Here is a 21,975-nt window from a genome sequence, read left to right on the forward strand (position 1 = left end):
TGCATCAGATGGATGTTAAGAATGCATTTCTGAATGGAGATCTACAAGAGGAAGTATACATGGCACAGCCAGAAGGGTATGTACATCCTAGATATCCCACTCACGTATGCAGGTTGAAAAAGGTATTATATGGTCTGAAGCAAGCACCACGTGCTTGGAGTGATAAGATGAGTAGATATCTTATCTCACTTGGCTTTCAGACTTCTACAGCAGATTCTTCACTGTATGTGAAGAAGACACAGCATGGGATTGTTTTACTAGTCATCTATGTGGATGACTTGATTATTACAGGTGATCATAGTGCAGATGTGATGCATGTCAAGAAAGCTTTGAGTGGGCAATTTGACATGAAAGATCTTGGTGAGTTGCGATATTTTCCTTGGAATTGAAGTGGTGAAAGATCATGCAGGTACTTGGTTAGTACAGCGCCAATATGCATTGGATATGTTGGCAAAGTATGGCATGATAGGGTGTAAGCCTATGAGTACACCATTGGAGCAAAATGTAAAGTTGCGGGCTGATTATGGCGAGGAATTGGATGATCCTTCTATGTACAGGAAGATGGTTGGTAGTCTCATATACATGACTATCACACGCCCGGATTTGAGTTATGCGGTGGGGCTAGTTAGCCAGTTTATGCAGAGCCCCAGGAAACCACATTTGGATGCAGTGAGACGCATCATGAGATATGTGAAAACCACAGCACATTATGGTTTATTCTATGAGAGTGGTAAAAGCTTGGACATACATGGCTACACAGATGCTGATTGGGCAGGTAGCGCATATGACAGGAGGTCTACTAGTGGATATGCTTTTACACTTGGAAGTGCCGTGGTGAGTTGGAGTAGCAAAAAGCAACCTACAGTTGCTTTATCCAGTACAGAGGCTGAGTACAGAGGAGCAGCCATTGCTACTTGTGAGGCTATATGGTTAAAGAGTCTCTTGGCAGATTTATGTGAGCCTCTTAATGGCAAAGTTGTCATTCATTGTGACAACATGAGCAGTATGCAGTTGGCAAAGAATCCAGTATTTCATGCGAGGACCAAACACATAGAGGTCCATTATCACTTTGTCAGAGAAAAGGTGCTGGATGGTACAGTTGATCTTCACTACATGAAGACTGATGAGCAGGTGGTTGATATCTTCACGAAGCCACTTAGCAGGGAGAAGTTTGAGTACTTCCGGACTATGTTGGGAGTACATGGGATGAGCTTGAGGGGGAGTGATGAGAGCCTTGATATCCCAAGCTCATCTACATCTTCATCGACAGTACATCATGAGCTTGAGAGGGGCTGTTGAGATTCAAGCTCGATGTCAGTGTGAGCCAGCTATGCTATGTGCTGGCAGATTAGGTAGGAACATGTGTGAGACATAAATGACCGCGTGTCCAGCTGGTCATAGTGTGTGGACATTAGCTAGGGTTAGTAGAGTGTGGACACAACTCATTGTGTGTTGTGTGGATTATGGAGTAGTGCATTATGCTCTGTGTGAGAGTGGACATGGCTTCCCTCTATGGTTAGGGTTTGCAATATACATTAGGGTTTGCTCTTGTGTGTGTGTCTCCCCCTCTTCTACCGTTCTTTCAACATCCACTAGTCCCAAGTTTACTCATAGTACTATGGTCTATAGTTGGTACACAAAAGGGTTGGTGATTTTTCCTGCAAGCTTAGCCTCCCTCATTCTACAATAATCCATGATGTATTTCATTCGTATAATCCCAAGAAGTATATGGGTTCAATCCCTGGAGAAGTGGCAGAGTTTCCACCTATGGGTGAAGAGGGAGAAAACATTTATGAGCCAGAGAGGATTGTGGGGAAGAAGGACAAGAGAGTTAAGGAATAGAAGCATAGAGGAGTCCCTCATCAAATGAAAGTATTTACCCTTGGGGATGATGTCATCATCGGTCACACCACTCATCTTATCATGTCGTATGTTTAGATATTCAGTGTTGTGTTCGATATGACATCATTTAGAAAATGAGTGCCACGATCTGAAACCAACTCAGAGGGAGTTTTAAAACTACAAATTGTTTTCTCAATTAAAAAATAAGTTGTTGTTTGGGCATTATCCTTTCTTACGGCACAAGCCTTATACTATTCTCAGTAAAATAATCAGTTGCAACTATAATGTAATTCGTTTGCCTACAAGCTTTCCTATGTGCGATAACAAGGTCTATCTATGGAGGATGTTTCTTGACCATGTCGTATGATTGATTGAAGGTTCACTCAATAATTTCTTTGGAGGCTTTATTCATGGGACCGTATGGAAATCAAGGATATTTATTTTCTCACACTTGGAGGATCTAGTTCTATATCGAGTATGAGCATGGTTATTTTTGGAGATCTTCCTATCTTTTTTCTGGTCTAATGGATATGATAAAAGCTTCACTTCTCATCGAGATTAGTGATGTCTATCACTTACTAGTCATATCCACTAGGTGATGGGCTAGGACACCGTATGGTAGGGACTCAAATTTTCCTTGTTCCAACAATTAGTAATAACAACACATCGAGTATGCAAAGGTGCAATGGCTGTTGGAGGTGATTGTTGGAAATGGGCTAGACTAGTTCAGCGTCTGCTGATGTTGGTAGCTATTATTAGAAATTTAGCAACCTATTGGCAGTCTTAGCAATGGAAGCATTGTATAGGGCCTGTTGTTGTAGCTGGGGTTATTTATGTCTTGAGCCTTGAGCCTTTGGTATGTTGGCTATTATAGCTTAGGGTTATTTATTTCTTGAGCCTTTGTGGTATAGCTATACATGGTTATTCATGTCTTGATCCTCTGGTATGTTGGCTATTATAGCTTAGGGTTATTTATTTCTTGAGGCTTTGGTATAGCTATACATGGTTATTCATGTCTTGATCCTTTGGTATAGCTACATAAGTTTGGTAATAAATGGTTATTTATGTCTTGATCCTTTGGTATAGCCATACATGGTATTTATGTCTTTGATCCTTTGGTATAGCCATACATGGTATTTATGTCTTCATCCTTTATAGTATAGCTACATAAGTTTGGTAATAAATTGTGATGGGCTCAAACTCAAACTCCACACATACTTACATACAGTGTAGTAGTAGCTAATGGCTCACCATCTAACAGCTCTTTAATTGTAAAACAATAGGGTTCAAGGGGGATATTCTTGAAACAAAGGGGTTAAGAAGGTACAAGGGTAGGTTCGAAGCTTAGTACTATTGGAGAGGCATTTGATCAATGCTCCACCCTTGGATGTGCTCTATTTTGTAAGGCCCCTTTATGAGGAGTAGCCATTGTGGTGGGGTGAGCACCCGAGCACCTCGAACAATTCCCACTTTAGACACTAGATGGTGGCCAGATGGTTAGGAGATGACATAGGTAGGCTTAACACTCTGCCACGTAGGATGCATGCTTGTAAGGTCTATGCGATTGCATTATTAGTGAGTGCTCTTATGTTAAGTTCCTATTAGGCTTAGTTGTAATCTAATATGGTCCTACTCAAATGATATGGTCAGTTGGTTCTTGTGGACAAAGTTCCCATGACATGGCCGACCTACGTCCATGACCTACGTCCATACCGACCTTGGGTACTATATATAGACTAGTTTGGCAACCTTAGTTTATTATCAAGCTCATTGTGTTTGAGGACTATTTTGAGAAATGACATTCTCCTTAAAAGCTCCTTATCTAGCACATGGGTGGATGGATGTCATCAGCTTGCAATCAAGTTTGCAAGCCAAAATATCATTTACTCCCCACTTCTTCTTGTACTTCAGTGTTTTGTATTGTGTTGATGGCTTTACTTTCAATATTGTGCATTCTTCTATAGACATACCCTTGAGGATTGGATTTGGAGCTCCTTGAGTTGTATTGTCAACTTGGGGTTGAGTGTTAGGTGGTATAGGTAGCACTAAGGCTACTTTCACGGGGGAAGAAGAAAGTGATGCTACCTAGGATTAGATGCTTGTTTGTTTCTTTAGCAATCACGATTAACATATTTTAGGAAATGGGCACAATATAAGAGAACACATGGTTATGAGTGGGGACACCACAAACCAAACGATTGAAGGTATAACAAGATTCTACTACTATGACAGAGGGCCACTGTATAAAACTAGCATCGTTTCCCATTTTTGCTAAGGCACACTTGGGGATTCGCTGGCTTGCATGGTGCTATTATGGGCTTTTGTTCCCAAAGGAGGTACTAAAAGTTGCTTTAACACTTGCATCACATGGATCAAACACGAAGCTTATCATAGATTTGCTTCATGTATTAGTTGACGCCAAGAATAGATCTCTTCAATCAGGAATAGATTATTATAGATATGCCTCATGCGTAGTAGTTGAGGCCAATAATAGATCTGTTCGATTGGGAAGCAAGTGATAGTGTGTAAGTGGTTGAGGTGGCCTCATAAGTTTGCTTCTTTCATGGATTATTTAGAATAGCATATAAGTGTGTCTCCTTGGTCACTTTTACACAAGCACAATTTGCGATGTATGCATACAAAAACTGCAATGCTATTTTCAAGCACTACTTAATAAAAAAGCATGGATGTATAGTGAGCCACATGGTACTAGATTTCTCGTTCTTTGATAACACATTCAGTGAAATCTTGTGATAAGTAAGCTCCTTTAAGCCCTTTTTTTTGCATAATCCACACATATTTTGATTGGTGAATGAAACCCTTTACTAATGATAGCTTTATGCTATGTGTAGTGACCCAATAAAGCTGTCATCGGTTCCTATGGTCATGTTAGTATACATAGGAAATGTTCTCAGCATGTCAAATACAATTATATCCTTGAGACTCTGTATTTTCTTTGGGTTTAACATCTCCAACATTTGCTACTAGTCTCCCCATGGCAATATTCGGCTCCTATTATATCTGAAAATTTTTTAAGGTTTTTAGGCTTTGTGGCTTCACATATAGTTTTTTTTTTCTTGTAATGATTCACCCGGAGGATAGAAACTTATTTGGTAAACATTTTCCTCTGCATGTTGAAGATGGGCTTGGAGAGCATTGGTTGATAGAGGTAGTGCATAGAGTTTCGCTATTCTAGCCCAAAAGCTTCAAATAACTAGAGATCATGCCCTGTTTATGTTCTTGAATGCCATCATTGACTCCCATTTTGTCGTCTTGTTTTCATGGATCTAATGGTCTCTTTCCTTTAGTGCCATATGGAGGAAACTTGTTGTAAGGCAACCTTAGGAATTTTGTATGTATTTTTGAACATGTACATAAGGAGGATTATCTTAACTTTTCCCTCTTATTTAGAGACCTACATTCTTCTTATTCAAACTAGGTCTTGCTGAAACGATCAGAACAGCTTTCAAGCTTTTTATAGCTTTAATATATTCCCTTTATAGAGGTTATAATTCTTATCCTCAATTCCACACATTAATTATTAAAGTTTTGAAGTTCTCTTTTTATGTAGGAGTTGGATTTTATGGTTTTTGCCTTGTTTGATGTCATTTTTTTAGAAGACGCATCATAATTTGGTATATATTTTTCACATAAAACCTCACAAATAAACCCTTGCCTTTCAATCATATGTTGTTTCCCTTTTCATATGTAGGAGTTGGTGGATTTTATGGTTTTGTCTTGTTTAAGAGAGGTGTCTTCATCTGACACATATTTTGCGCACCAAAAAGTAGAGATTTTCCTCTCCCTTTGGATCATCTACTGTAAAAATGAGCCCCTACTTAGGTCCTTTTTTTAAGGAAAAAAATAAAAGCTCACTTACTCATCACTTGGTTGTTCTGATCTTTGAATGCTACAATGATGATACATGTGTTATTATTGAAGAAGCAGGTGAAACCTACTAAAAAGTATGGTGTCATAATGTTTGAAGCCTTTGGATATACTTACGTCGAAGTTTGCAACGTCTGGATGGAACCTACTAAAAAGAGTGGTGTCATAATGCGTCGAAGTTTGCAAGGTCTGGATGGATTTTTAAGAGTTGAGGAAAATTCTTTTTTAAGCAAAAAATGAGTCACACTTGGTCAAGAGTTGGTGATTTTCACATGCCAATTATTTTATAATTATGAACTCTAGTCTTAGTGTGTTAGAATTGTTAGAATTGCAACATGTTGTTACTACTTTCTTCAAGGGTGGCTTTACCAAGAGGCTACAACAGTTAGTCATATTAAAACAACAAGTGTGAGCCTACCACAACAAGCTCAGTATCCTCACGAGTTAAAGGTCAACAATGACTACTTTAAAAAGCTGTCCCTCCAAATCGCTCTCCTTATTTACACCGCTAGGAGGTTCACATGCACCCACAAGGACTCTCACTCTTGCTCACTCTCACATAATAAACAAGAGGCACATTCACCAAGAATCCTACAGTTTACTCTCAACTCTCTCTCTCTCTCTCTCTCTCTCTCTCTCTCTCTCTAACACACAAGAAACTCAAATTGGCACAAAGGGGGACTGTTCCTTAGATGAGAAAAAGTCACTTATATACGATTGGCCGTTATTCACCCGATAACCCTATTGTATGCTTGGTTATTGGCCACCAAGAATCCTACGTCTCTCTAACATATTTGGCCCCTTGATCACCAAAAAACCTACATCTTGCTAAATTTTACTGTAATTCTAGTAAGCATTTAAGCATTGAGATATCTCCCTTTGAGGCTCTTTATGGGTATCAAGTGCTTGTGTGTTTAATAGCTTTCCAAGAAGACAAGGTGGTAAACCCATTAGCTAAAAGAAGAGTTGGAAAAAATGAAACAACTTCTTCAACTTATGCAAGGGCAATATGAAGAAAGCCCAAGAGGTTTAAAGGATAATGTAGATGAGCATAAGCATGATGTTAATATTTAAGAAGGAGATTATATACTCTTGAACCTACCAAAGAGCTACCACAACACTTTCAAGGGTTCCACTAGTCCCAAGTTTGCTCATAGTACTATGGTCTATAGTTGGTACACAAAAGGGTTGGTGATTTTTCCTGCAAGCTTAGCCTCCCTCATTCTACAATAATCCATGATGTATTTCATTCGTATAATCCCAAGAAGTATATGGGTTCAATCCCTGGAGAAGTGGCAGAGTTTCCACCTATGGGTGAAGAGGGAGAAAACATTTATGAGCCAGAGAGGATTGTGGGGAAGAAGGACAAGAGAGTTAAGGAATAGAAGCATAGAGGAGTCCCTCATCAAATGAAAGTATTTACCCTTGGGGATGATGTCATCATCGGTCACACCACTCATCTTATCATGTCGTATGTTTAGATATTCAGTGTTGTGTTCGATATGACATCATTTAGAAAATGAGTGCCACGATCTGAAACCAACTCAGAGGGAGTTTTAAAACTACAAATTGTTTTCTCAATTAAAAAATAAGTTGTTGTTTGGGCATTATCCTTTCTTACGGCACAAGCCTTATACTATTCTCAGTAAAATAATCAGTTGCAACTATAATGTAATTCGTTTGCCTACAAGCTTTCCTATGTGCGATAACAAGGTCTATCTATGGAGGATGTTTCTTGACCATGTCGTATGATTGATTGAAGGTTCACTCAATAATTTCTTTGGAGGCTTTATTCATGGGACCGTATGGAAATCAAGGATATTTATTTTCTCACACTTGGAGGATCTAGTTCTATATCGAGTATGAGCATGGTTATTTTTGGAGATCTTCCTATCTTTTTTCTGGTCTAATGGATATGATAAAAGCTTCACTTCTCATTGATGTATAATTATATATATAAATATATATATATATATTAGATTTTGGGGATAAAATCTTTGGGAAGGGATGGCTCGTAATGAAGTAACAACTTCATTAGTTAGATTTACGATGGTATGAGTGGATGAGATTTTGGTAAGAACTAAATAAAATTCTTGGTATCCATTTAATATTTTTAGTAGGATGATTCTTGAAAGTCACAAGATACTTGACATAAGTGCTGCATATGTGTGTGTAGTGATGGTCTCATGGTCAATGATAGACTCAGGCACAAGATGTTTTTCTTCATCTACTAACTCAGCAGGCTCTTCTAATATTGGATGAGAAGGGTAGAGGTCCTCAAAATGGTCTCAAAAACATGAAAAGAATAATGAATATGTCAATTGGAAGGTAGCTCCAACTTAAATGCACTATCATTGATCTTGGCAATAACCATCTTGAAAGGTACATAAAATCTAGGAGCTAACTTTACCATAGGGTTGGTCTCTATGGACTTAAGTCTCATTTTCTCAATATGAATAAGCAAATAGTTGCCTTCATTGAAGATAATATGTTTATGTTTACTATTTGCATACTTCATGTACTTCTGTCGAGCTTTTTGAATGTTCAATTTCACTAACTCGTGAATTTGGTCAAAGTCTCTACACAAAAGAATTTGTAGCCTCTATAGAATGTGAAAGACGAGCCGTAGGGGTCGGCAAAGCCTTACCATAGACTATCTTAAATGGTGTTGTCTTAGTAGCAGCCGTATGGACGGTTATTATATGCAAATTGCAAAATATGTAAATACTTATCCCACTGCTTTAGGCTGAGATGAAAGATAAGAAATAATAATAACTTACATAACTTTCTGAGTAAGGTTTCCCTTTTGGAGGGTAGATGTGATTGGCCATCTCATAGACTAAGTTTGAATCCCTTATATAGGGTTGCCCAAGGATCATCTTATATGATCCTATTGAAAGGCTCATCACCACAAAAGATAGGCAAAAAATCAAGCCAAGGTTTTGATTTTTGCATTACATAATAGGACACCAAGTGACGTAGCATTATTTTCATCAGTTAAACTTCACCGAGAGATTGGTATTATCTAGGTGAGGGTTTCCCCAAGTTTCCTGACAACTCCGTTGCTAATAATTCCAACTACAATGCCACCATCTAAGATTGCAATGAGTTGTTTGCCTTTGTAAGCAACATTGTGTTCATTTTCTCACTCTCAAAGTAGTGTCTTAACTTGTTTATGGAAACCTTGGGTAATCCTCATTCGGATTTTATCTTTCTCTAGCACCTCAAAAGGATTGATTGAATGGGCCTTAGAGATATGCTCTATTTTTTTTCCCTTTATGTGGGCTCTTAAAATTCCTTCCAGGTGTGTAAGATCTTGCTATAAAGTGGAATTATTTACAACAAAAGCTTATGGGCACTTGGACTTCATAGGATAGAAAAGCAATGAGATTAGTGATGTCTATCACTTACTAGTCATATCCACTAGGTGATGGGCTAGGACGCCGTATGGTAGGGACTCAAATTTTCCTTGTTCCAACAATTAGTAATAACAACACATCGAGTATGCAAAGGTGCAATGGCTGTTGGAGGTGATTGTTGGAAATGGGCTAGACTAGTTCAGCGTCTGCTGATGTTGGTAGCTATTATTAGAAATTTAGCAACCTATTGGCAGCCTTAGCAATGGAAGCATTGTATAGGGCCTGTTGTTGTAGCTGGGGTTATTTATGTCTTGAGCCTTGAGCCTTTGGTATGTTGGCTATTATAGCTTAGGGTTATTTATTTCTTGAGCCTTTGTGGTATAGCTATACATGGTTATTCATGTCATGATCCTCTGGTATGGTGGCTATTATAGCTTAGGGTTATTTATTTCTTGAGGCTTTGGTATAGCTATACATGGTTATTCATGTCTTGATCCTTTGGTATAGCTATATAAGTTTGGTAATAAATGGTTATTTATGTCTTGATCCTTTGGAATAGCCATACATGGTATTTATGTCTTCATCCTTTATAGTATAGCTACATAAGTTTGGTAATAAATTGTGATGGGCTCAAACTCAAACTCCACACATACTTGCGTACAGTGTAGTAGTAGCTAATGGCTCACCATCTAACAGCTCTTTAATTGTAAAACAATAGGGTTCAAGGGGGCTATTCTTGAAACAAAGGGGTTAAGAAGGTACAAGGGTAGGTTCGGAGCTTAGTACTATTGGAGAGGCATTTGATCAATGCTCCACCCTTGGATGTGCTCTATTTTGTAAGGCCCCTTTATGAGGAGTAGCCATTGTGGTGGGGTGAGCACCCGAGCACCTCGAACAATTCCCACTTTAGACACTAGATGGTGGCCAGATGGTTAGGAGATGACATAGGTAGGCTTAACACTCTGCCACGTAGGATGCATGCTTGTAAGGTCTATGCGATTGCATTATTAGTGAGTGCTCTTATGTTAAGTTCCTATCAGGCTTAGTTGTAATCTAATATGGTCCTACTCAAATGATATGGTCAGTTGGTCCTTGTGGACAAAGTTCCCATGACATGGCCGACCTACGTCCATACCGACCTTGGGTACTATATATAGACTAGTTTGTCAACCTTAGTTTATTATCAAGCTCATTGTGTTTGAGGACTCTTTTGAGAAATGACATTCTCCTTAAAAGCTCCTTATCTAGCACATGGGTGGATGGATGTCATCAGCTTGTAATCAAGTTTGCAAGCAAAAATATCATTTACTCCCCACTTCTTCTTGTACTTCAGTGTTTTGTATTGTGTTGATGGCTTTACTTTCAATATTGTGCATTCTTCTATAGACACGCTCTTGAGGATTGGATTTGGAGCTCCTCGAGTTGTATTGTCAACTTGGGGTTGAGTGTTAGGTGGTATAGGTAGCACTAAGGCTACTTTCACGGGGGAAGAAGAAAGTGATGCTACCTAGGATTAGATGCTTGGTTGTTTCTTTAGCAATCACGATTAACATATTTCAGGAAATGGGCACAATATAAGAGAACACATGGTTATGAGTGGGGACACCACAAACCTAACCATATTTCTTTGAGAGGATATAGATGTCGGTATCTAATGGGGGGGTTGTTAAGTATTATCCTGCTCTGCCGAGTATTAGCTAAGTTTATTCAATGAGATTTTTAACGATTGAGGGTATAACAAGATTCTACTACTATGGCAGAGGGCCACTGTATAAAACTAGCATCGTTTCCCATTTTTGCTAAGGCACACTTGGGGATTCGCTGGCTTGCATGGTGCTATTATGGGCTTTTGTTCCCAAAGGAGGTACTAAAAGTTGCTTTAACACTTGCATCACATGGATCAAACACGAAGCTTATCATAGATTTGCTTCATGTATTAGTTGACGCCAAGAATAGATCTCTTCAATCGGGAATAGATTATTATAGATATGCCTCATGCGTAGTAGTTGAGGCCAATAATAGATCTGTTCGATTGGGAAGCAAGTGATAGTGTGTAAGTGGTTGAGGTGGCCTCATAAGTTTGCTTCTTTCATGGATTATTTAGAATAGCATATAAGTGTGTCTCCTTGGTCACTTTTACACAAGCACAATTTGGGATGTATGCACACAAAAACTGCAATGCTATTTTCAAGCACTACTTAATAAAAGAGCATGGATGTATAGTGAGCCACATGGTACTAGATTTCTCGTTCTTTGATAACACATTCAGTGAAATCTTGTGATAAGTAAGCTCTTTTAAGCCCTTATTTTTTTGCATAATCCACACATATTTTGATTGGTGAATGAAACCCTTTACTAATGATAGCTTTATGCTATGTGTAGTGACCCAATAAAGCTGTCATCGGTTCCTATGGTCATGTTAGTATACATAGGAAATGTTCTCAGCATGTCAAATACAATTATTTCCTTGAGACCCTGTATTTTCTTTGGGTTTAACATCTCCAACATTTGCTACTAGTCTCCCCATGGCAATATTCGGCTCCTATTATATCTGAAAATTTTGTAAGGTTTTTAGGCTTTGTGGCTTCACATATAGTTTTTTTTTCTTGTAATGATTCACCCGGAGGATAGAAACTTATTTGGTAAACATTTTCCTCTGCATGTTGAAGATGGGCTTGGAGAGCATTGGTTGATAAGAGGTAGTGCATAGAGTTTCGCTATTCTAGCCCAAAAGCTTCAAATAACTAGAGATCATGCCCTGTTTATGTTCTTGAATGCCATCATTGACTCCCATTTTGTCGTCTTGTTTTCATGGATCTAATGGTCTCTTTCCTTTAGTGCCATATGGAGGAAACTTGTTGTAAGGCAACCTTAGGAATTTTGTATGTATTTTTGAACATGTACATAAGGAGGATTATCTTAACTTTTCCCTCTTATTTAGAGACCTACATTCTTCTTCTTCAAACTAGGTCTTGCTGAAACGATCAGAATAGCTTTCAAGCTTTTTATAGCTTTAATATATTCCCTTTATAGAGGTTATAATTCTTATCCTCAATTCCACACATTAATTATTAAAGTTTTGAAGTTCTCTTTTTATGTAGGAGTTGGATTTTATGGTTTTTGCCTTGTTTGATGTCATTTTTTTAGAAGACGCATCATAATTTGGTATATATTTTTCACACAAAACCTCACAAATAAACCCTTGCCTTTCAATCATATGTTGTTTCCCTTTTCATATGTAGGAGTTGGTGGATTTTATGGTTTTGCCTTGTTTAAGAGAGGTGTCTTCATCTGACACATATTTTGCGCACCAAAAAGTAGAGATTTTCCTCTCCCTTTGGATCATCTACTGTAAAAATGAGCCCCTACTTAGGTCCTTTTTTTTAAGGAAAAAAATAAAAGCTCACTTACTCATCACTTGGTTGTTCTGATCTTTGAATGCTACAATGATGATACATGTGTTATTGTTGAAGAAGTAGGTGAAACCTACTAAAAAGTATGGTGTCATAATGTTTGCAAGGTCTGGATGGAACCTACTAAAAAGAGTGGTGTCATAATGCGTCGAAGTTTGCAAGGTCTGGATGGATTTTTAAGAGTTCAGAGGAAAATTCTTTTTGAAGCAAAAAATGAGTGACACTTGGCCAAGAGTTGGTGATTTTCACATGCCAATTTTTTTATAATTATGAACTCTAGTCTTAGTGTGTTAGAATTGTTAGAATTGCAACATGTTGTTACTACTTTCTTCAAGGGTGGCTTTACCAAGAGGCTACAACAGTTAGTCATATTAAAACAACAAGTGTGAGCCTACCACAACAAGCTCAGTATCCTCATGAGTTAAAGGTCAACAATGACTACTTTGAAAAGCTGTCCCTCCAAATTGCTCTCCTTATTTACACCGCTAGGAGGTTCACATGCACCCACAAGGACTCTCACTCTTGCTCACTCTCACATAATAAACAAGAGGCACATTCACCAAGAATCCTACAGTTTACTCTCAACTCTCTCTCTCTCTCTCTAACACACAAGAAACTCAAATTGGCACAAAGGGGGACTGTTCCTTAGATGAGAAAAAGTCACTTATATACGATTGGCCCTTATTCACCCGAAAACCTTATTGTAAGCTTGGTTATTGGCCACCAAGAATCCTACGTCTCTCTAACATATTTGGCCCCTTGATCACCAAAAAACCTACATCTTGCTAAATTTTACCGTAATTCTAGTAAGCATTTAAGCATTGAGATATCTCCCTTTGAGGCTCTTTATGGGTATCAAGTGCTTGTGTGTTTAATAGCTTTCCAAGAAGACAAGGTGGTAAACCCATTAGCTAAAAGAGGAGTTGGAAAAAATGAAACAACTTCTTCAACTTATGCAAGGGCAATATGAAGAAAGCCCAAGAGGTTTAAAGGCTATTGCAGATGAGCATAAGCATGATGTTAATATTTAAGAAGGAGATTATATACTCTTGAACCTACCAAAGACCTACCACAACACTTTCAAGGGTTCCACTAGTCCCAAGTTTGCTCATAGTACTATGGTCTATACTTGGTACACAAAAGGGTTGGTGATTTTTCCTGCAAGCTTAGCCTCCCTCATTCTACAATAATCCATGATGTATTTCATTCGTATAATTGCAAGAAGTATATGGGTTCAATCCCTGGAGAAGTGGCAGAGTTTCCACCTATGGGTGAAGAGGGAGAAAACATTTATGAGCCAGAGAGGATTGTGGGGAAGAAGGACAAGAGAGTTAAGGAATAGAAGCATAGAGGAGTCCCTCATCAAATGAAAGTATTTACCCTTGGGGATGATGTCATCATCGGTCACACCACTCATCTTATCATGTCGTATGTTTAGATATTCAGTGTTGTGTTCGATATGACATCATTTAGAAAATGAGTGCCACGATCTGAAACCAACTCAGAGGGAGTTTTAAAACTACAAATTGTTTTCTCAATTAAAAAATAAGTTGTTGTTTGGGCATTATCCTGTCTTACGGCACAAGCCTTATACTATTCTCAGTAAAATAATCAGTTGCAACTATAATGTAATTCGTTTGCCTACAAGCTTTCCTATGTGCGATAACAAGGTCTATCTATGGAGGATGTTTCTTGACCATGTCGTATGATTGATTGAAGGTTCACTCAATAATTTCTTTGGAGGCTTTATTCATGGGACCGTATGGAAATCAAGGATATTTATTTTCTCACACTTGGAGGATCTAGTTCTATATCGAGTATGAGCATGGTTATTTTTGGAGATCTTCCTATCTCTTTTCTGGTCTAATGGATATGATAAAAGCTTCACTTCTCATTGATGTATAATTATATATATAAATATATATATATATATTAGATTTTGGGGATAAAATCTTTGGGAAGGGATGGCTCGTAATGAAGTAACAACTTCATTAGTTAGATTTACGATGGTATGAGTGGATGAGATTTTGGTAAGAACTAAAGAAAATTCTTGGTATCCATTTAATATTTTTAATAGGATGATTCTTGAAAGTCACAAGATACTTGACATAAGTGTTGCATATGTGTGTGTAGTGATGGTCTCATGGTCAATGATAGACTCAGGCACAAGATGTTTTTCTTCATCTACTAACTCAGCATGCTCTTCTAATATCGGATGAGAAGGGTAGAGGTCCTCAAAATGGTCTCAAAAACATGAAAAGAATTGGAAGGTAGCTCCAACTTAAATGCACTATCATTGATCTTGGCAATAACCATCTTGAAAGGTACATAAAATCTAGGAGCTAACTTTACCATAGGGTTGGTCTCTATGGACTTAAGTCTCATTTTCTCAATATGAATAAGCAAATAGTTGCCTTCATTGAAGATAATATGTTTATGTTTACTATTTGCATACTTCATGTACTTCTGTCGAGCTTTTTGAATGTTCAATTTCACTAACTCGTGAATTTGGTCAAAGTCTCTACACAAAAGAATTTGTAGCCTCTATAGAATGTGAAAGACGAGCCGTAGGGGTCGGCAAAGCCTTACCATAGACTATCTTAAATGGTGTTGTCTTAGTAGCAGCCGTATGGACGGTTATTATATGCAAATTGCAAAATATGTAAATACTTATCCCACTGCTTTAGGCTGAGATGAAAGATAAGAAATAATAATAACTTACATAACTTTCTGAGTAAGGTTTCCCTTTTGGAGGGTAGATGTGATTGGCCATCTCATAGACTAAGTTTGAATCCCTTATATAGGGTTGCCCAAGGATCATCTTATATGATCCTATTGAAAGGCTCATCACCACAAAAGATAGGCAAAAAATCAAGCCAAGGTTTTGATTTTCGCATTACATAATAGGACACCAAGTGACGTAGCATTATTTTCATCAGTTAAACTTCACCGAGAGATTGGTATTATCTAGGTGAGGGTTTCCCCAAGTTTCCTGACAACTCCGTTGCTAATAATTCCAACTACAATGCCACCATCTAAGATTGCAATGAGTTGTTTGCCTTTGTAAGCAACATTGCGTTCATTTTCTCACTCTCAAAGTAGTGTCTTAACTTGTTTATGGAAACCTTTATCTTTCTCTAGCACCTCAAAAGGATTGATTGAATGGGCCTTAGAGATATGCTCTATTTTTTTTCTCTCTATGTGGGCTCTTAAAATTCCTTCCAAGTGTGTAAGATCTTGCTATAAAGTGGAATTATTTACAACAAAAGCTTATGGGCACTTGGACTTCATAGGATAGAAAAGCAATGAGATTAGTGATGTCTATCACTTACTAGTCATATCCACTAGGTGATGGGCTAGGACACCGTATGGTAGGGACTCAAATTTTCCTTGTTCCAACAATTAGTAATAACAACACATCGAGTATGCAAAGGTGCAATGGCTGTTGGAGGTGATTGTTGGAAATGGGCTAGACTAGTTCAGCGTCTGCTGATGTTGGTAGCTATTATTAGAAATTTAGCAACCTATTGGCAGTCTTAGCAATGGAAGCATTGTATAGGGCCTGTTGTTGTAGCTGGGGTTATTTATGTCTTGAGCCTTGAGCCTTTGGTATGTTGGCTATTATAGCTTAGGGTTATTTATTTCTTGAGCCTTTGTGGTATAGCTATACATGGTTATTCATGTCTTGATCCTCTGGTATGTTGGCTATTATAGCTTAGGGTTATTTATTTCTTGAGGCTTTGGTATAGCTATACATGGTTATTCATGTCTTGATCCTTTGGTATAGCTACATAAGTTTGGTAATAAATGGTTATTTATGTCTTGATCCTTTGGTATAGCCATACATGGTATTTATGTCTTTGATCCTTTGGTATAGCCATACATGGTATTTATGTCGTCATCCTTTATAGTATAGCTACATAAGTTTGGTAATAAATTGTGATGGGCTCAAACTCAAACTCCACACATACTTACATACAGTGTAGTAGTAGCTAATGGCTCACCATCTAACAGCTCTTTAATTGTAAAACAATAGGGTTCAAGGGGGATATTCTTGAAACAAAGGGGTTAAGAAGGTACAAGGGTAGGTTCGAAGCTTAGTACTATTGGAGAGGCATTTGATCAATGCTCCACCCTTGGATGTGCTCTATTTTGTAAGGCCCCTTTATGAGGAGTAGCCATTGTGGTGGGGTGAGCACCCGAGCACCTCGAACAATTCCCACTTTAGACACTAGATGGTGGCCAGATGGTTAGGAGATGACATAGGTAGGCTTAACACTCTGCCACGTAGGATGCATGCTTGTAAGGTCTATGCGATTGCATTATTAGTGAGTGCTCTTATGTTAAGTTCCTATTAGGCTTAGTTGTAATCTAATATGGTCCTACTCAAATGATATGGTCAGTTGGTTCTTGTGGACAAAGTTCCCATGACATGGCCGACCTACGTCCATGACCTACGTCCATACCGACCTTGGGTACTATATATAGACTAGTTTGGCAACCTTAGTTTATTATCAAGCTCATTGTGTTTGAGGACTATTTTGAGAAATGACATTCTCCTTAAAAGCTCCTTATCTAGCACATGGGTGGATGGATGTCATCAGCTTGCAATCAAGTTTGCAAGCCAAAATATCATTTACTCCCCACTTCTTCTTGTACTTCAGTGTTTTGTATTGTGTTGATGGCTTTACTTTCAATATTGTGCATTCTTCTATAGACATACCCTTGAGGATTGGATTTGGAGCTCCTTGAGTTGTATTGTCAACTTGGGGTTGAGTGTTAGGTGGTATAGGTAGCACTAAGGCTACTTTCACGGGGGAAGAAGAAAGTGATGCTACCTAGGATTAGATGCTTGTTTGTTTCTTTAGCAATCACGATTAACATATTTTAGGAAATGGGCACAATATAAGAGAACACATGGTTATGAGTGGGGACACCACAAACCAAACGATTGAAGGTATAACAAGATTCTACTACTATGACAGAGGGCCACTGTATAAAACTAGCATCGTTTCCCATTTTTGCTAAGGCACACTTGGGGATTCGCTGGCTTGCATGGTGCTATTATGGGCTTTTGTTCCCAAAGGAGGTACTAAAAGTTGCTTTAACACTTGCATCACATGGATCAAACACGAAGCTTATCATAGATTTGCTTCATGTATTAGTTGACGCCAAGAATAGATCTCTTCAATCAGGAATAGATTATTATAGATATGCCTCATGCGTAGTAGTTGAGGCCAATAATAGATCTGTTCGATTGGGAAGCAAGTGATAGTGTGTAAGTGGTTGAGGTGGCCTCATAAGTTTGCTTCTTTCATGGATTATTTAGAATAGCATATAAGTGTGTCTCCTTGGTCACTTTTACACAAACACAATTTGCGATGTATGCATACAAAAACTGCAATGCTATTTTCAAGCACTACTTAATAAAAAAGCATGGATGTATAGTGAGCCACATGGTACTAGATTTCTCGTTCTTTGATAACACATTCAGTGAAATCTTGTGATAAGTAAGCTCCTTTAAGCCCTTTTTTTTGCATAATCCACACATATTTTGATTGGTGAATGAAACCCTTTACTAATGATAGCTTTATGCTATGTGTAGTGACCCAATAAAGCTGTCATCGGTTCCTATGGTCATGTTAGTATACATAGGAAATGTTCTCAGCATGTCAAATACAATTATATCCTTGAGACTCTGTATTTTCTTTGGGTTTAACATCTCCAACATTTGCTACTAGTCTCCCCATGGCAATATTCGGCTCCTATTATATCTGAAAATTTTTTAAGGTTTTTAGGCTTTGTGGCTTCACATATAGTTTTTTTTTTCTTGTAATGATTCACCCGGAGGATAGAAACTTATTTGGTAAACATTTTCCTCTGCATGTTGAAGATGGGCTTGGAGAGCATTGGTTGATAGAGGTAGTGCATAGAGTTTCGCTATTCTAGCCCAAAAGCTTCAAATAACTAGAGATCATGCCCTGTTTATGTTCTTGAATGCCATCATTGACTCCCATTTTGTCGTCTTGTTTTCATGGATCTAATGGTCTCTTTCCTTTAGTGCCATATGGAGGAAACTTGTTGTAAGGCAACCTTAGGAATTTTGTATGTATTTTTGAACATGTACATAAGGAGGATTATCTTAACTTTTCCCTCTTATTTAGAGACCTACATTCTTCTTATTCAAACTAGGTCTTGCTGAAACGATCAGAACAGCTTTCAAGCTTTTTATAGCTTTAATATATTCCCTTTATAGAGGTTATAATTCTTATCCTCAATTCCACACATTAATTATTAAAGTTTTGAAGTTCTCTTTTTATGTAGGAGTTGGATTTTATGGTTTTTGCCTTGTTTGATGTCATTTTTTTAGAAGACGCATCATAATTTGGTATATATTTTTCACATAAAACCTCACAAATAAACCCTTGCCTTTCAATCATATGTTGTTTCCCTTTTCATATGTAGGAGTTGGTGGATTTTATGGTTTTGCCTTGTTTAAGAGAGGTGTCTTCATCTGACACATATTTTGCGCACCAAAAAGTAGAGATTTTCCTCTCCCTTTGGATCATCTTGTGAGATCCCTGTTCCCACCGCGCAACGGATTCGGGGTACTAGCAGCGGAAGTAGCACTTCTTGCGCGAGGCAGGGTCCCACACTCGGGGCCTCGCCCACGGATATCCGGACAAGAGACTAATCCGTCGGTTTGTCCAAAACCGAAACTGGAAAAACTTCCTTTACCCGGAAAGCATGGGCGATTCCACCAGGATAACTCTTTACTCTAACGTAGTCAAGATCATTACGGATCAACTGATCTGACTGTACCTTTAACGGTACTTGGTCAAATCAAGGAAGAAACTTGCACTTGGATCATTGGGATCAACGCTTTTTTTCCCATCAAGAGGCACAGCCGTTGATTCCTATCCATAGAACAATTTCTATCCGGGATTTACTTCATCTATCGTAATAATAGAAATTAAATCTCGATTTACGGATCCATCAGTCCAGCCTAACCCCATCCGATCCCATGGGTTAGCCAACCGCCCAACCACTGTAGTGATGGGATCCAATTTGGAATTTGGTTAGGTTTTGTCCCGGGTACCAAGGAAAAGAGTTCCAAGGCCCCCTAGCCGGAATTTCATGCAAACATAAAACTAGCCACACCACTTACACACCCAATATGAAAATTGCCTTTCTCTTAGCATCAGCTAACTTTAAAACAATCCTTTAATGAAACCATAGTACCAGTGATCACAATCTCCCAATTTATCCAGTTGATTCATAATTTCCCATCATTCCTTCATCAGAGTATCTATGGCATCATTGGCAACTAGAACGCTCACCACCTGTCCACACAGGGGCCGTTTCAATAGTTCCTAGCCCATAATACTCAACAATATAATCACTTATCAAGATGGACTCTCGTTGAAGATCAGCAAGATCAACCAACAGATCCATATAAAAGAGCCATGGACTCATCCGTTGAGGACCAGCAAGGTCAGTCAACCAGATCCATGCCCGGTTCCAGAAAACAACTCTTACTCCTTGTTCCAATATCTTCCTCGACGCACGCGTGGGTATCCTAGGCGACCCAGAGCCCGAGCACCGTATGGTCAGCACCCTCTAGGATCCTTCGCAGGTGACCTAGCGCTTCACTCATAGGCCGCTTCCTTGGTCCCTCATCCACCGTACCGGAAGCTCACCATTTTAATCGAACCGAGGCTGGTCAAGACCTCGGTCGACCTTGCTACGCGAGACGTCCTCCATTGACTCTCCGTCAGCAGTTGCAACTTTATCAGTTAGGTCTCCACGACCTTAATCACAAGACGGTCAAAATGCTTCCCCAGCATTCTTGACATAAAACAGCCATTTACAAACAGCATTTACAAACAGTTTACAAATACAATTTCTATATTAACTCTCATTTTTCCACATTATCCCTCATTAATCCACATTACTTATTCCACATTCCATGTATATGTGTACTCATCCAATCACCTCCTTTTCCATCTCTTCACTTCAGATTCCTTCACATCACATATCATATATTCACATTCATATCCACATCCATACATCCACATCCACATCCACATTCACATCCATACATCCACATCTACATGCTTATCTCCATTTTCACATCCTCATTTATACATCCACATCCCATATCCACATTCATACATACACATCCATATCCACATCCATATCCGCATTCATACATACACATCCATATCCACATCTACATGCATACATTCATTATCACGTCCTCATTCATACATCCACATCCACATACATACATACATCCACATCCACATTCCCATTCACATCTATACATCCACATCTACATCCACATTCACATACATCCACATCCACATTCCCATTCACATCTATACATCCACATCTACATCCACATACATACATACATCCACATACATACATACATACATCCACATCCACATTCCCATTCACATCTATTCATCCACATCTACATCCACATTCACATCCACATTCCCATTCACATCTATACATCCACATCTACATCCACATCTATATCCACATTCACATCCATACATCCATATTCACATCCATACATCCATATCCACATTCCCATTCACATCTATACATCCACATCTACATCCACATTCACATCCACATTCCCATTCACATCTATACATCCACATCTACATCCACATTCACATCTCTGCATATACATCTTCATGTATACACATCTATTTTCACATTCATACATCCATACTCCCATCTCCACATCCACACATCCATATACATACATCCATTTCCACATTCCCATTCATATAACCCCATATGCCTTCACATCTAATCTTTTACATCACATCCATTCTTGCCCTATCACAACCCATATACATCTTATCCTATCACATACACTTCTTACCTCATCCCATACACATCTTATCACATCTTAATTCATCTTATCACCTCTTATCACCTCTTATACACCTCTTATCACATCCTATCACATCTTAATTCATCTTATCACCTCTTATACACCTCTTATCACATCCTATCACATCTCATATCTATTTATAGAATACAAGAGAATTCTTATATTTGATATAAGATTTCTTTACACATTTACTTATCCATAAATTCTATTTAAGGAGATTAATACTTCCGAAGTAAAATCAATCTTTTATGCATCTTCCTATGCATAAATTCATTTTAAATGAAAATGACACTTTTGAATTAAAATTCAATCTTTTATGCATCTTCCTATGCATAAATTCAATTTAGATGAGAATGACACTTTTGAATTAAAAATCAATTTTTTAATGCATCTTCTTATGCATAAATTCAATTTAGTAGGAATTACACTTTTAGAATAAAAGAATTTCTCTTATGCATCTAAGTTATGCATAAAATCCATTTATGAGGAAAATCACACTTTTAGTATAAAAAGAATATCTTTTATGCATACCTCTATGCATGAAATCCAATATGAT

The sequence above is a fragment of the Cibotium barometz genome, chromosome 34 (genome assembly GCF_041138505.1).
Source record: "Cibotium barometz isolate CiBa-2024 chromosome 34, ASM4113850v1, whole genome shotgun sequence".
Lineage (NCBI taxonomy): Eukaryota > Viridiplantae > Streptophyta > Polypodiopsida > Cyatheales > Cibotiaceae > Cibotium > Cibotium barometz.